Here is a 15,143-nt window from a genome sequence, read left to right as displayed (position 1 = left end):
TGGAGGATGCTCAGGGTTGTCCAACACATTTTTTACTTTACTATTATACTTATTCGTTGTTTCTGACCGCGCTGCGTGTTTCTGCAGATTGCAGTAGGACCACCGGGTGCAGCCAGAGGAGCTTGATTTTTACCGCCAGGACTAACATCCGGTTGTTGATCACAAGACTCGTGCCTTAAATGAATGAATGTATTTTATTATTTCTAGAGGGAAATTCACATTTATCCAAATAGAGAGGAGCCTGAGGCAGCAGCATGGGGGGGTCGCGGCCCGGTGGGGTCGCAGCCCGGTGGGGTCGCAGTCTAGCGGGGTCACAGTCTAACGGGGTCACAGTCCCTAAATTGATTCATTCAATCATAAGAAAAAAAGTGCTTCTATTGCAGTTTTTCAAAATATACTAATTTTGATAGTTGATAAACCACTTCATCCTGCTGCAAAAGTTTTATATAGAAAAATGTGAGTTTATTTAAAATGTGTCTGTTTCCATTAAGCAAATTTATAATATGTGAGATTTGCTCCATTATATGGTCAATGGAACCACAGCTTTGTGACAGTTTCAACAAATTTGTAAAATGAATACTTTTTAAATAAAAGTTACCTTTAACATGTTTGACTGATATCCAGACAAGTTTTTTTTTTATTGCAGGACTAAATTCCTCTTGTATTTTTGAGAAATGTCAGGATGCATCTTCATCACTTCAGATTCAGATCTGCTGAAAACAGACAGGACAGCAAGATGCATCTGTTTGAACGACGCTAAGAAAACTGAAGTAACCTCATGAAAATCAGAACATTCAAACTCCCCGACTAAAGTCAACTCCAGTAAATCTGTCGCCCTGCTTTTCTAAAGGTGGCCCTGCTGCAGTCACACTCAAATTCTCAGCCATTATGGTCAATTTCGGAGAGCTGCTCTGCAGCCATTATCGGCTTTCCTCATAAGCAACTATTTGTGCATCACTGATGTTGAGCAAGCTGCCAATGATGTGTAAAGCATTTAATTTTGAAATGAAGATTTAATAAAAACAATAATGATGATGATAATGATAATAAGTAGTTGAAAGATGTTCACAACTGGCAAATGTTAATTAGCCTGCAGCAGATTTAAATGGGCCTACAAATTAACGAGGCCATTTGGATTTGTTTCTGGACACAAAGATTTTAAAGAGGGGGATTTCTGACAGAGGTGAATGTGACGTCTCGTATTTGGAGAGAATGGTCTGACAGAAATGTTTGAGAAAAGGGTCTAGGTTAAACACACATGCACACACGCGCAGATAGATGGAAAGAGATGGAGGAAGCATCAAATTAAGAGACTTTGACATCACCTCTCAGAGGACAAGATGAGACACAGACACACAGGAAACAATCATTGTTGATTGGCTCATTTGGATCCCACACTCACATACACACAAACGCACTCTCACATAGATGTTGTAACAGCAGCCAATCACAACAGAGGAGGCTGCTCTCCTGATGTAATTTACATAATGATAAAATCACTATCTTAAATGAGCTGCCCTCCAAAACTACTGATGATATTGCACCCCCACCAACGCTTCCATGCACACACACTTTGGCAGAGGCAATGACAAGGAGGTGAAAGTGATAGTCACGCATTCAACCTCTCTCTAATGTGTGTCTTTGCACAAGCATTCATTTTTATTTTTGGAGAGTTTCTGGGGCCAGTGACACGCTCCAGTGAAGTGTCAACAAGTGTGAAAAAAATATATATATTCAGATTGGAAAAAGAGTGAGAAAAGAAATGACACGTAGAAAACACACAAAAAAACTAGGACACCGAGGAAGAAGGATGACCGAAAGGACTTGAAGGAATTTCTGGAAGAACCGAATAAAAGTTGTGACAAAAAGGGCATGGAAGAGGAAAAAAAACACAAGCAGCAGACCAACATTTATCTGTATCTGTGTGAGGGCACAATAGACCAAGGTTTTTGCGTTTATAAACGAACAAGAGCGGAGATCTTTGCACAGTTATTCAGCTGCATCTCACTGTTGTACATTCACACTGTGGAAAAGCTTGAATCACTGCGTTATGTTGCTATTACGGGTCACTGAGAAGACCTCTGGTACTCTGGGTAAGTTCTAGAGAGTTGTTGTAAGAAGGGACACATATTTCTTGTTTACATCTTAGACCAGTGGCCACACTGAGATATGGCTAAAGATGACATTTTTTGACAACTCCTGAAAGGATTTCTGACTTTCTGTTGTCACAAACAATAAACATCTGTCTCTAAAAGAATGCATATTGAAATTAGCAACCAATCCAAGTACCTTGCAACCTTAGTTTTTCTTTTACAACAAATACATATTTTTTTACTTTTGTTTTCTCATGACGTTAGTCTGTATATTTTTTAAAGTATCCTTCTTTTTATATATTTACATTCTTCTCTTTTTTACTCTTGTTTTTATGTCTTGTTTTTGCCATTTTCCTCTGTTTTTCCACCACATACTCATGTTCCCTCGTCTTTCACTCAGCTCATTTGTCCCACTCTCATTCTTTGTGCTTTGCTTGACCTTTGTAGGAACATCCATCTTCACCAGTCTTGATATTTCCAAAAAAACATCACTTTCTTTGGGTGAACTTCACGCATACATCAGCAGGAGTGACATGCAAAATATTCAAGCATAGAGTCGTCTATATATCAGTGGGAACACTGTAGACTAAATAAGCCAACACACTGTAAACTTAAACAAGATCCAATCTGTACTGACATATACGTCTTGTGATTGAAAAACAGATATCTTGATTATCACATGAGATTTGGGTTTGCACAGTGATGCTTGTCAACAAAAGAAGTAGGAAAAGGGGCATATGCCTCCTTTAAACTGGACTAGGAGAACACTGTGACATTAAAGTCTCTGTAGGGTCTTGAGAGGTTGTGTTTGGATATCTGAAACCAGTGGGTTTCCCTTTATATGTAATCAAGCATGAAACATCCCTAGAAAAAGAAGGTCTTGGTGGTTTATTACTCTGGTAGCAGCAGGTAGATCTTCATCGTGCCCACTCTGGCAAGATGTTTTCTAGGCAGGTCATGACCCACCGCAGCTTTGGCATTGCCCCAAAAATATCACCAAACAGCTCTGATAAATAATCCTCTGTCTCCACATTAGTAGAAACAATGCAAAGCTCAGGCATCCTGCATGTTGATATCAGTGTAACTGTCATTGGAACAGGACTTTCCAGCTGGGGAGAAGCGCACACACCTCCAAATTGAGCAAAATCTTAGATTGGCTTGTTGCTTGGGGATGCTGGAAGTTTTGTGTTTTTCAGGGAGAAGTTCCAGAAAGTCTTTAATCAGTGGAAAAAAGAAATCACTGATATTGTGACAGCAGAATATATGCACCTTATGCCAGGAATTGTGCATAAATGGTTAATGCACAGTTGGAGCTTCAACAACATGGATATTACATTGCAATGCTGGTGGAAGGTTAGGAAATCTAAGTTGCAAGTTAAAAGATTTTTTTTTCACTTTTATTTTTATGGGAAAATATTTGAATTGTCAGCATATTTTGACTCTGGAATTTCATTCCTACCTCTTTGTGCAAAAAATACGAAAAAAACAAATATAAAACCAGCTACTAGAATTTTAAAATACAAGGTATCATTTATACTGAATCACTGTTTGATATGTGTGACAGCCATATTGGGGTTGAGTTTGGAGTTGATGGAAAAACTGTTCTTAAAGTTAGATTTTCAAAATGAATGAACAAAAATTCACATGGACAAACTTATTCAATAACCGGAATAAATGCATATAAAACAGGAAATGCACATTTTAAAATGTGTACTTAAAAAAAACATATAAAACAAAATACTACGCCAGTCAGATAAACATATTTGACAGAGCATTGCATCATGGCCAACCTTCCTGATTTTTAATTGGAAAAAAGAAAGAAAAACTATTAAAAATCAGAAAATCATTTTTAAAGTACTCCTCATTTAGGCTGATCATAATTTTTGAAATGGGTTTATTTTACATGTCCTCGTTCCTCTGTATCTGTTTGTGATGATAGGGATTTGTAGTGCAAAGACTGCCGCATGTTAACTGGCATATCTGTTAGGCTCAGATGCAGTTTACAGTGCAGATCACCTGTCACCCAGCGGACGGTTCCAGTGTCCGGGGAGGAAGGATCAGAGAGCACTTGGCGATGTGAGGGGAGCGGCTGGAGCCTCTCTGCTCCCTGCTCAGTCACAGCTCAAGGCTGCTGGAGAAATGCAGGAGAATTGCCCTTCTATGCTGAAAGAGCTTCATCAGCCATCTGCACAGCCTGATGACACCATGTCTGCAAGCGCAGTCTAGTGCCATGAAATCATACTTTTGTTCCTTACAGCTGCATGATAATGTTCAGAATTTTGGCGTCTTTACTGATTGTCCCGAAATTATATTTTGACATTTTTGTATAATGTTAATAAAAAAGACACAGGTGTGCCTGTCATGTTTTATTTTAGGATTTATTTTTAAAGAATTCTGAAATATTCTAGGAAAAATTGTAAAAAGCAACTATAATTGTAATATTTAATTATTATGGAAAACTTTATGTAATAAAACTGTAGTTTTTCAGAGCACTGGTATACCTTGAAATTGGTAACCCATTAATATCTAACTGACTAACAATTGTGAAAGTTTAATCTGTGAAAAATACTTAGTCAAAAAGTTTACATCAGCATTTTGGGTTGTACTTCTTCAGTTCCTCTCGTTCCAGTAGCTGGGTAAAAACTGCATCAAGCTCATCTATGGTTTTGACATGGAAAGATGGGTTGTTCTTTAACCCAACAAGATTAATTAAGTGTTTTAAATAATTTACTTTTGAGCTGCATCGCTAAAATTGTGGACTTGTATGCGAAATGCCTGATTTAAGCTTTTTTCTTAATCTTTTCAGTTAGACGCTTTAACGTAGTGGTGTTTCAGTCCAACATGCTTCAGAGAGCTGAACGCCATATTAAATAGAAATGGAAAACAAAAGTGAAGACAAAAAAGATGTCAAAGAGTTGAAATGGAAACATGACTTTGGAGAACTGGAGGCATTGCAAATCCTTTAGTCAGCATCAATAAACACACTGACTAAATGAAGGTTTGGTGAAGGAGATGTATCTGCTAAAATAAAATTCATATAATCAATAAAACAAAGACCTTGTCCCAAATGGCTTTAAATAACAACTGTAAGGTACCCTGCACATCTAGCACAATAAAACATTTTAGAGAAGGTCACTGCTCACACTCTTCACACACTGGTACAAATACAAGAATAGCATCACAAAAAATATTTTACAAACAGTTTAACAGATGCGAATCGGTTTGATGAATCAATCAGTATCTAGAAATAGTACAGGTTTAGCACATGACAATATGAAGTTTAGTGAGACAAACTTTTGCTGCAGTAACTAATTTGCAAAAATCTTTGGCAATTATCACCAGAATTGCAGAATTATGAGTCAGAGTGACTAAGGTTTTCCCAGAGGAGAGGATAAATTATCTGAAGGAAAGGAACAGAACTGGTACAAGGACCGGAGTGGTTGGTAATGACAAGATGAAATGGTAAATTAACCAGAATGTACTGAACTGCAGTCATCAATGAAATTACCTTGAAAATACTTTTCACTAAAGATACTGTAAAACACACACACACACACACACACACGCACACACACACACACACACACACACACACACACGCACGCACGCACGCACGCACACACCCACACACACACACACACACACACACACAGTTTGAGTGCATTGTGGGAAAGACCCATCGGTGACCCAGAAGAGTGAAGTGAAACTCTGTCAAGATCTCGACAGATGTGTATGTGTGTGTGGGTGTGTGTAATCCAAACCTGCAGACACAGGTTAAAAGGGAATATCATGCAAAATGTACTTTTTTGAGCTCTATGTCATCCCACAATGTTATTCTCTCATCAAACATGTACCCAAAGTGTTTGATTTCTTTTTCATTCATTTTTGATAAATCTTTGAATCTCCCATGACTGCCATCAGGGATGCCTAAATACCTTCTCATGCAATGCGGCGAATATTTCAATGTATTTATTTTGAATCACTGAACTCAATTTGGTCCAATTATTAGTACTCCTAATGAACCCTTTACTATAAATGCTACTGGAGCATTTGTTGTTTTTTGTTCTTGTTTTTTATTTCACAGATGCTCATTTCTGCTGGCTTCCAGCCACCAGGCAGGAAAAGGATCAGAAAGTAAAAAAGGTTTCCCAGACATAAAAGGAGCCTTCTGTTTCTACCTTCTCAGTGCCAACAGTTTTGCCTGCATTTGTTAATATAGACATATAATAATAATAATAATAATAATAATGCAGATGCATTTCATACATATATTTAATAGCTGGAAAAATCACCTTTTTGGCAGCAATGTCTTCAAGTTATTTGCTGTGTGACTTTATCAATCTCTCAAATCATTACAGAGGAAGTTTGGTCAACTTTTCTTTGCACCACTGCCCCGTTTATTAATCCATGCGAGCTCAGAAAGTTGTCATCAGCAGTATTTTTGCTGATATTTGTGGAAATATTTTATGCTAAGAAGGGCTTTTATTTTGTGTTCCAGAATTGCCTTATCCAAACTGCCACTCCACCGCTCCCTGACGAAGTAGAAAAGCGACACTCGTAACGCTGGAAGATGCCAACGTAAATTGCAGAAGAAATAGAAATACAAAGGTATGTGTTGGTAGATACGTTTTATGAAGAGCAAGTGAACATATGGTTCTAAATGTCAAAAACAATGATGTCTTTTAAGTTTAAGTAATCTACAAACAACCAACAGTGTTTATTTAGCCTCTTATTATTCCTTTGTGTGTAACAGAAATCATTTAGCATAAAGTTCACACTAAAAACAGCAAATTAAGTTCATAGACATTAAAATGACTTGATTCACATGTCAGCATTTAACATTTTAAGTTGAGTAAAGAGCTGTTGTGGTGGCAAACTTCATGCGCTTATCATGTATTCTGACTCGTTGATCTTGTTGGTTTTCTTTTGTCAGACATGTTTCTAAATATGGTGAAAGTTTCAAGAGTTTCATTCACACATGTTTGTTTTGCAGTTTCTCTTTTTATTTTATTTATTACTTTTCAGGAATTGTGCGTGAAAGCATCTCGTGAAGCATTTTTCATCACAACCGCTTTCAAAAAGCACAAGACTGATTCTTTACTCCCATTATTAATTAGACAACATGATCAAACAAACACCTTCACACTCTCACCATCTCTGCTTAATTAAAGGCAACATGTGAACGTGAATATATTGACATATGGAGACGTCAGAGATGAAGTTCATGTCCTGAAATCTCAGTTTGTTTCTGCTGGTTGAAAAAAAAGTCCCTCTAAAGAACAAACAGAAACTGTGCAGTTAGAAAAGAAAGCTTAATCTCACAATCTGGGTTCTCAACAATTTAATTAATCCACGTAATTCTGCTGTCAGCGACCCTTCACCCGGACTCTGTGAATGACGTTTTATCTTTTTTAGAGAGAAATTTGCCACCATCAAGTCTTTTCTACCCACTCTGGTCCCAGATCCCTTCGGCTCACACTTTGAACTGGTCACTGTCTGCTTTGTGAGAGAAATACGTCTCATTTGTGTTTCCCTTTAACACTATTCTGTCACCAAGGTTTTAAGGGCATTATAAATACCATTGGGTCATGTAAGATTTACTTAATTAACACATTCTTACGTCTGGCTGTCTGCTTCCTGCTGCCAGGCATGCTGTGACGCAACCTCTGATCACGAACAATTTAGATTTTTCCATTTTTTCTAGTTTAAGACCTAATTTTTAAACTCCCAACCTAAACCTTTCAGTTCTAAGTTTTAAATCTCCGCCTGGATATTTTTGCTTATTTTAATTGTGCAAAGTTCTTTAAATCTCCTGAGGGTAAATATATTTATCAATAACAACCAGAACTTTCAATATCTACTAGTTATTTTCACAGTTTAACGTCTATTAAAACAGTGCCTCTCAGATTAATTGAAATTACCGTAATAACCAGATATTGACTGGAAAGTGCAAGGTCTCCTTTTCCAGAAATTTTTCACATAGCTCAAAGTGTTGCGGAATTACGGTACTGCAAATTTCTCTGCATTGTTGGCGACACGTTTGGCCCCATTCAAGTTTGTGTTGTAATGATCAAATGGCAAAAAGTGGCAATCAAATGGCAAAAAGTTTAAAGATAGTAAATATTTAGCTGAGTGCTGTTTGTGTGCAGCATCCTGTGTGTCTCTGGCTTTAATGCACAACGCTTCCATCATGGCCGCTGACCATGGTGGAAAACTTGATTTTTGCTGTTACTTCTCCAGACGAATCTAGAGTTTGTCCAAAAATATTTTTTTAACAGCTGCATCTAACTCCCCAAAAGGCCCATTAACCTCTAGAACCCTTAAAAATGGTTTTGTAATCCAGCACAGTTTTAGACCAGTCTATCAGTTAGATTCAATGTCAGCATCATGATGCGTAAAATCCCCATCGTCTAAGAACAAACTGCAGGTGTGCCTTGCTGTATTTTTAAATGCAAACTTCAAGTCACTTTCAGTGAGTTGTCAGGAGAGGAGAAGTGCTTTGATCAGACACATCTGCAAGCACCAGCTCACAGCTTTGATATTCAATGCTACATCTAGCACCCATCTTTTTTTACTTCTGACTATGAACAGGGAGTTTCACACGCGACTGTCCATTTTCATCCAGAGGTGCAACGAGCTACCGGTTGCTATCAGAGCAAAGGTTTCAATCTCCACATTTATAAATCTATTTAAAAGAACTTAGCTGTTAAAAACCTTCTCTCTGTTAGCACTCACCCCTTACAAAATGATCACTCTCTGTACTACTAGGCTATGCTTTATTACACTGGGAAAAACTTCCAAGTACTAAAGAAAATGTAAAAAATTAATAGCAAGTGGGTTGAGCATCAAAAATTGTACTCAAGTAAGAGGAGTTCAGCTAAGTAAATATGTCTTACTTGACATATTTGGTAAAAAGATACTCAGTCAAAACATAAATCATTTAACATTTAAAACTGAAACGGGCCTCCCTCTCACACACAAGATGTGATGCTGCCTCTGCCCCTCATGCAAATAATTAATTCTAGTTTACAGCAGAAACGTGTTTTGCATTAATTGAAATAATGACTTGACAATCTAATTATTACAGTAATTTGAAGGTTTATTTCTCAAATATTATATTGGACACAACTGGATTTATTACAAAAAAAAGATGCGTCTTGTGACATGGTGCAAAGAAATGTGCTGTGTGTGATATATGCAAAAGTAAAATAAAACTATAAATAATGAGCTGCGTTCTGTCTTATGAAAGGAATGTGTTGTTCTTCTTTCTTGGGTTTTATTTGTACAGATGCTTCTGCTGCATAGCCTGCAGGATTTCCCTGTATTTATAGAGCTGGTGTGGTTCAGAGAGACGGAGCCTTTTTAATGTTAGGCTGTTCTTGAGAAAATAGTTGTATTTCACCGCAATGTGTTAATGGTACATTTTAAGTTTATGTAGAAAGTAAAAAGAAGAAGAAAAAAAAACTCTTATTTTATTTGCGTTTATAGCTCTTAACAAGAATATTTGGCTCAGATTCCATATTTGTAAAAAAATAAAATAAAATCAGCTCAATAAGAAAAATAACTAAAACTTTACCACAAAACTTCAGATCAGTGCATCTCTATTTTAAAGCAAATAAAAGTAACAAATCCTAACTGGGAGGGTTTGAAATGTTACAAAATGCTCCATTGTTTTGCATTCCTGCACTGAGAGGCACTGAGAGAACTTCCTGTTGTAGCGACTCCCTCCACACAGACTTAGCTCCAGAATAAAACCCCAGTGATTCACAGATGACGACAGAGTAATCCGCAGAGCAATCAGCAGAAAACCCTCCTCCCATTACCTGGCTTTCATCAAGAAATGTGAAAAATGTTTAATCTACCGCCAGTTGGCTTTGCTATATTTAGAGGCTAATTGCAACTAGCAGTTAATCGTAGTATCATAATGTGATTAATTCCTGGAGATGCCTTTGGCAGGTGATATGAGAACAGAACTTTGTTATGGAGATATTTTTATTGAACAAAGTGAGCTGCGTAAATGTGTGTTACTCTAAGAACAGATGCAATCATAAAACAATAATCAATTATTGGTGTTAATGTGGGTTGATTTCATGTTTTTTATTCTGAAATGAAACAGCTGCGTCTCAAATAATAATTAAACATGTCAAAGGAGATTCAGTTTTGTCAGAAATGGCATATAAAAAATAACATAAAGCTTTCTTAAAAATCAGAGCAATAATCCAGTTACACCAGTCCAGCATGACTGTATTTTAATAATTATCTCCAAAGTCTTTGACTATTACTTTAAATCTAAATATGCCAGGAATATGTATAATTTTTGACTTGGCTGTACTTTTTCTTTTTTTTTTATTTTGAATGTATAAATTTTCTCTTTTTAGTTTAATGACAAGGTGAGTGAGATGGCAAAAAACAAGCAACTGTATTAGAATGTTCTTCTTTTAAAGGTATTTTTATTGGTAAGAAAAATATAAATATTTTGATATTACCATGTTGATATTGTCAAAATTTTAATTTCTTAAAAGAAGGACTCATGATGATGATGCGACATGCCTTCCTGCTGTTTTATTCTCATCTCGTCTTCATTTATCAGCCACTGCGTTGCAGTTAGTGAGGATATTAACCTATACAAGTAGTACTGATTGATATGTTGTCATTAACAGTAAAAAGTTCTCATTCCTCATTTTGCCATTTTACTGCTTATTAAATGATTGATCAGACGTTTTGGTTTATCAATCTGTTCTGCTTTTGTGGATGTATTCATTTAAAGTGTCACAATTCTGGTGTCATTCTTCATACGTTTATTTAGGACGTGCATTAATTTTACTTTGCGTTATTACATGTAATTAGTTTGAGTCGCACCTATAAATCAATTCTTCTGCAAATCGAGACATGATGAGTGGGTTTTAATTACAGTTTTATTGGTTTAACTGGATGGTGTAAGCTCTGCATCGTCCTGCGTCAGCAATATCAGATCTGCTGCTCATGTCTAACCTAGAAACTCTCCAGATAAGGCGACTCTCTGACAATAAAATATTCATTTACAGCAGATGCACTCAAAACCTTATTGTTGTGACGAGGTGATTGTAACCACACAAGCCTTTTGTTGGTTTATTGAGCCGTCACACCGATATAAATCAGCGATAAATCAGTCTGTGATTGGATCATTGTATCCTTGACAGATGAAGAATCTCTTATGGGATTCCTGCTTTAGCCTATGAATGGCACAGAAACATTAAAACATAAAGAACAACTTGTTTCTATCAATGTTGTTTTATGCACTGATTCATACACTCCTGCCTTTCAAGGGGGTTTTCATTGAAATGTTCAGATTTTTGATAGATATTCACATTTTTATCTTTTAATAAAGTACTAATGAGTAAATTTAAAGTAAAAGATAAAGTAACACAAATCTGATTTGGTCCTTTTTTAATATTACATTTCTGTTTTTAAATGTATTTTAGGATGAATGGATGGATGACTGAATACATTTTTAATTTTCAAATATAATTTTTTTTTCCGTTAGCATTTTAATAAATTAAAATACAAATAATTAAAACTTTTTTTGTATTACTTTAAAGTGCTGACACTGTTAATGCATTTTTAATATTCTTTTCTGAATAGTTATGACCTTTGAACCCCTGTCAACGAGCAAACCATGTTATTTTCTGTAAGCAGAATTAAATCAAAATATTAAATAAATCCCTTCTGTTCTGCTGTCGACTTCATAGCCGTTAAACCTGGAACCAGTTAAAATCATTGACAGTTTTCTTCTGTCCATCTGGCCAATTGTTGAATTGTTAAAAGCCTTTATGTGGATCGGCACCAAAGGGGTAAAGTTGTAATTGTTACATTTTAATAGTAATAAAAATGTTCTAAATGAAAATACTAAATAATACAAATGTAGCCTGGATTTTTATTTTGCCCATTTTACTCTGATTTCAGTTTAACCATTTGTCTAATACATATTTAGGTATTTAAAGTATTGCATGTTGAAAACCGTCCCCTGTTTTTCACTAATATACTCTATTTTGGTGGATTCAAAGCACTCAAATGGTGAATTCAAGTGATGATTTCTAAAGGGAAAAATATTTTTTGGACATTATAAACACGCTTGAGACTTTCAGGTGTTCTTAACACATTATCAGACCTGAGAAAATGTGATTAAATGCCTAATCTATTACTGAAATGCTTGTGATGTTCTTTGTTTGGAATCCATGTGGAATAAGTCCCCCAGCTCGCTCCCTCCCTCCCTCTCCACCCCGTTGGTGCCGCTCCGCTCAGACTGGCTGGTCTTGGCTTTGGGGCTGAGCTCACCGGTGGTGTGGTTTTCAAATCCGTGTGCAAAATAGTACCAGGGTGTATGACATCCTCACAGGCATTCTGCAGACAGTGATGTCAAATTCTCTGTCTGACTGTTTTGACAAACTATTCCCACATCACACAAACAATCTTCAGCCGGAGGATGACGACAATTTCCCATAAATAATTAACGGCACAAACCAAAACACTGTCAAAAAAAAAAGAGCTATTTTAAAACCTGGATGAAGCTTGGAGGAAAAAGTTCACCAGAGTCTCTGTGGAGCCTCTCATTCTAAATATGCTGCTGCAGTAACCTGTGCATGGCAGAAAGTGTTGCCCAAGTGGCTGATATTTATGTTGGTGTACGATAAATGGAATCATGAATGCCACTTTTACCGGCTGGCTTGACATGTGCTTTACAACAACATGATGAACAGTCGACATTAGCCAGCTTTCTTAAAAGGCCTCAATGGAAGAATCCATTGGCTCCAGGAGAAAATCATTAGTCTAAAACAAAAAGTCCTGCAGAGTGTGTGAGGAAAATGATGCTCTAAAATAGACACCCTTTATTTAGTTTTCACAAAATACTGCTACTACTACTAAAATTGTTATTATTACTGTTGTAAAGGCTGATGTGTGAATTATTTGGATGCAATTAGGAGAAAAAAGCGCATTAAAATATTCTATATCTGATCGGAAAGAAAGTTTAGGACACAGGCTAAAGACACAAAATCAGTCACATTTTAACTTATATTATTTTATGTTTTTGTCATAACTGAGTGTTGACTCTTTATTCACGGTAAATCAACGACAACATAAAGTGCGAGTCTGGGAATGTTGCAATTACACATAGACAAAAGATCTATTGATCTTTTATTGCATGGTTTGGATTGTAATGCCTGATGAAACAAATTCACGTCTTCTTTCATCAAACGGCAGCATTTTATTTGTCTAGACTCTTTTTGTTTCTCACAAGAACAAATCTGGGACAAAATGAAACGGGGCAGTGAATCTTTCTGTTGCTGAAGAGGAAGTCTGCTGTTCATGGGGAACTTTGTTTCTCAAACAAACACTGAAAAGCCAGTGGACCCAGATTGTCACATTTTAATTGGTAATTATTTCAAAAGTGGGATATTTTCAAGCTAAATATTTAAAGGAAAACTGGTCTTACTAAGTGGATGGATGTTGTCATCTAAGCATTTCAGTGGGATGTGGAAAAAAATGAATAAAGCTGTAATTTTAGTTAATAGTTTTTAGATGTTTTAAACTAAGTTGGTCCACTTATAAATTTGATTCACAATAAAAAGTAATTTTCTACAGAAAAATTTTTTTTTTTACACACATTAGCATCTTGTTTTCCTTCAGACTAAATGTAAAATCTTTTTATTCGTCTCCTGCTCTCTTTCTCTAAAATGTTGACACATAAACACAGTTAATTGGGTTATTTTTCAAGGATAAATCAAATACTTAAGCTTTTTGGTAAAAATATTACTTCTGCCTAAATATCCTCCCAATCTGACTCAGCTTTCCTCATCAAAGTTGGATGTGACTTGATAGCTGCTCACATGGAGCCAGTTTCTGCTACAGGTTTCTTCCTGGGAAAGGAGAGTTTCACTGTCCGCTGTTTGTATTTGCATGCTCAGTAGGAGGGATTGCTGCAAAGTCAATAGCTCAATGCAATCCACTACTCACTGTTTCTACATGCTCCTGCAGAAGGACTGAGTGCTTGTCATTATTCAAATAAACTGAATTCAGTTCAGTTGAATATCATTGCCTTCCTATGCAATTCCACTCAATTTTAATCTCTCTTCCCTGTTCAGTCTGGGCTTTCTCCCAATCAACTGGATTCCTCCGATAGATTTTCTGCCGGACCAATCACCGAACAGGAGTTGTGAACGATGCTGTTGACTTTCTGCGCTGTTTTAGAATTTTAACAGCACAAACAATGGCAACAGAGGAAGTGGATGAAGCCGTTCGGTTTGTGCTTCCAGGCGATTTCCAGCAAGCTCGTCACATACTTCATGGCCAAATGTTAGCCATTGGTTAAAATGTAAAACTTCAACAGAGTTCCACGCCTCCAGCAGGATAAATCAAGCAGTCGTTTAATAGCTGAGGATCCAGAACCTTCTGCAGATGGATGTTTTCATGTTATTAGCTCCTACGCTTTCGTTTCACTTCCTCGTTTTCATGCAAACAAAAACCTGAATTGAAAGTTGCATGTTAAAACACCGAGCATATTCACTCAAACCCAGCACAGAACCACACAATACAAAATCAAGAAGTAAAAAGCAAGCAAAGCCATAGAAGAGAATAGATCTTACCGACACTGTAATATCTGCATGTCTGTGTCAATTTGGATAAAAGTGGCTGGTGAAGTGAACATCCAGCTCATTAAAAGTGCACAAAACTGTTAGTTGTTGTGCATCTTCTCCTCTTCAGTGTAACCCATTCACAGGTCAATTAACATGAAAAGGAATTTTATGCGCTGGTCAGAAGTGACTTTCATTGGCGCCTCTCTGTCGTGCTCCACCAAACTATGCACTTACCAAAAGCCCACTGGTAAAGAGACTCATATCTCCCCAACTTCCCCCCTTAATTGGCTGATCAATTATTAACACACCAATAAACTTGCTGAATAAGTAATGGCGTTAAGGCTTATGTGGCGTTTCAGGCCAACAGCCCAGACATTTGGGCAAATATTTGTTGTTGATCTCTTTGAGACAATGTTGTTTATCATCTGAAACTTTGAGG

The 15,143-nt window shown here is 36.7% G+C and overlaps 1 protein-coding gene across 1 annotated transcript in view; it reads left to right on the top strand.

Moving 5' to 3' along the window:
- Positions 1-15,143, top strand: part of tenm3 (teneurin transmembrane protein 3) — a 549,164-nt gene that overhangs the window by 107,633 nt on the left and 426,388 nt on the right. The window contains exon 5 of the mRNA XM_008419232.2: positions 6,592-6,701. The gene's annotated coding sequence lies outside the window, so the exon portion shown is untranslated. The remainder of the gene's footprint in view (positions 1-6,591; positions 6,702-15,143) is intronic.

The sequence above is a fragment of the Poecilia reticulata genome, linkage group LG1 (genome assembly GCF_000633615.1).
Source record: "Poecilia reticulata strain Guanapo linkage group LG1, Guppy_female_1.0+MT, whole genome shotgun sequence".
Lineage (NCBI taxonomy): Eukaryota > Metazoa > Chordata > Actinopteri > Cyprinodontiformes > Poeciliidae > Poecilia > Poecilia reticulata.
Note: the sequence above shows the minus strand (reverse complement) of the source record. Positions and strands in the feature narration are given on the sequence as shown.